General features: G+C 37.2%; 1 long non-coding RNA gene across 1 annotated transcript in view; it reads right to left on the bottom strand.

Annotated features, from left to right (window-relative positions):
• Nucleotides 1-624, bottom strand: part of LOC121298762 — a 6,533-nt gene extending 5,909 nt beyond the window's left edge. The window contains exon 1 of the long non-coding RNA XR_005947320.1: nt 555-624. This is a non-coding gene — a long non-coding RNA (uncharacterized LOC121298762). The remainder of the gene's footprint in view (nt 1-554) is intronic.
• Nucleotides 625-2,500: the final 1,876 nt, after the last annotated feature.

Here is a 2,500-nt window from a genome sequence, read left to right as displayed (position 1 = left end):
CGCGTGGGTGGGTGGGTGGTGTGTGTGTGTGTGTGTGTGTGTGTGTGTGTGTGTGTGTGTGTGTGTGTGTGACATGGCAATTGTTTTCTTTATTCAATTTAAAAATATGCATTTCTTATTTACTTTGCATACATTTCAACGATGAATTGTAACCTGTTTCTTGATGAGAATTTACTTGAGCTTATTCTTAGGGTGGGATTGAAGAGTAATTTATTTGTGGGTATATAGATATGTAGAATTGTTTAATAGTTTATTCTGCAGTAATTTAGTAAATGTACTGTAATTAACAGTTAGCAAATCAACTATATTCTTTGGGAAAATAAAGGCTGTCTAAATCCTTTGCACACTAGAGCTGCGAGTAATCTACGTTATTTTGGTATTTTATTTTTTATCTAATTCATTTTATTTATTAGAATTTTACAAATGGTTAAACATTTCTGGAAACATTAGGCTGTCAGCATAATTATAAATATCACTTTTGTTTTTCTACATGTATCATTTTTTTTATGAAAAAAAAAAAAAAAAAAAAAAAAAAAAAAAAAACTTGTGCTTACCGATTATTAATGAGTGGAGCAGCTGCTGTCTGTCTCTGTGTCCTTCTTGCTCGATATAAAGGTGCTGCTGTGTTAACCTGAACATTAATGAGATCGCACTGTCACGCCCAACCCAGCATGCAAATCAATACTGTGCAAAGACCTCATTACAAACGACCATTGGACAGCTAACGAGACCCTCTCGAGTTTGTTGCCCCAGGGATTGTTGAGCTGCGGGTAAAACACGAGGTATCACTTTTTTATTTCATAATAATTGTCTCCGGACTGAGTATGTGTCTTGATTACAGTCAGATCGGGTTCTTACATAGACACTTTCAACAGGTTCCAACTGAGTTTTGTAAATGCAATTAAAAGTAATCTTAGTTTCACCAATATTAAAAAAAAAAGCATTTAGATGTATAAATGATTTGCTGATACAAAATTGTAATGCGTTGAATTGCACTTTCGTTGAATACAATTGCTACATGACAGATTTTAAGTGTGTCACTAATAGCAAACCAAAAATGATATAATGTATTAATTACCCTGGGTTGTATAGAGATTAAATGCTAATCTAGTGCATTGATATTAATCCACTGCCACTAGATTGCAACCCATGCACCAGAGAAGGATGAGAGAAAAGGCAAAGAAAGACCAGAGAAAGGCTGGTCTCGTGCATTAATCCGCTGTGGACCGCGCCCCCCACACTAACCCAGTCTAGTGGGGTGAAATGGGTAAGACAATCTTGTGTTACTCTGTCCCGATACTTGTTGGAGGGTGTATGCTGGTGCTGATCCAGTTCACCCTCCACAGAAACCTCCAAAACAGGGACACCAACACACACATCAAGAGCCAGTTCAAAACTGATATTAAAATACATGCATGAAGTTTAATTCTAGTTTTATAAATATTAAAGTGAATAAAAATCTCTCTCTCTCTCTCTCTCTCTCTCTCACACGCGCGCGCGCGCGCGCGTTTGGTAAGCAGCACCTGCAGGTTTAATGCAAATCCAATCAAATCTGCCGCGGCTGAAATTAGAACATTCACTTGACCTTTGTTATACTGCTCTTTTATAAGGTTTCAAATTATTTGTTTGAATGCTTTGTTAAGGGCTGGTTATAATAGATTGATGTACTTTTAAGAAATCATTCTGTATCTAAAATGCCTATAAGCAACTTCAAAAGCATTTCACTGCGATGATTGAATCAGAGTGAAGAACCTCTCCCTTCACGTCACCATGCCAGTCACCAACTCACTATTAACAAACAGACATAGTGCTACGATAATTAATAACAAGTCATTGGCTGATTTAAATTAAGTGTTTTATTAACTTCGTGACCAATTTGCCTCAGTACCAATCTGTACAGTCTCCGGTCAGAAGCATTGACCGGACAGCAAAAGTCCGCTTACAGCAATTTTCTATCTTCTGTTAAGTGTCCTGTACAAATAAAGCTTCAAAGTATAGTAATATAATTGTCAAGACAATATATTTGATTTATGTTTAATCTTTGAACAACTTTCTTGGTGCGCAACCACAAGCAGCAGAGCAACTGACATCTAAAGAGGTGAATGGCTAGCAAGCAGCCGCGTAAATAATTTTGTGGAAATAAGTTGTACCGCTCCATTTTCACCGCTTCCAAGTTAGTTTCCAAAATTCACAGTGGAAGGACAAAAGCAGAGGCTTTGGTAGTGAATGTATGAGCGCCTCATTCATTAAAACTGCCTGTGCAAGACATTGGATCTACCTCGTTCTCAATAGCGACAGGTGCTTCTAATAAAGGGAACACAAAATTATTCCCAGTTGCCGTCCGCTATTTTAATAAAGATAAAGAAACCTGCATGTCTATCATAGGATTCTTTGAGAATGCAGACGAAACATAAGTGTGGATTGCAAACAATTTAAGAAGTTGTCTTCAAAATGCCGGTCTGATGTATAATAGAATTGTGGCATACGGAGCAGACAACGC

This window comes from Polyodon spathula, chromosome 24 (genome assembly GCF_017654505.1).
Source record: "Polyodon spathula isolate WHYD16114869_AA chromosome 24, ASM1765450v1, whole genome shotgun sequence".
Taxonomy (NCBI): Eukaryota; Metazoa; Chordata; class Actinopteri; order Acipenseriformes; family Polyodontidae; genus Polyodon; species Polyodon spathula.
Note: the sequence above shows the minus strand (reverse complement) of the source record. Positions and strands in the feature narration are given on the sequence as shown.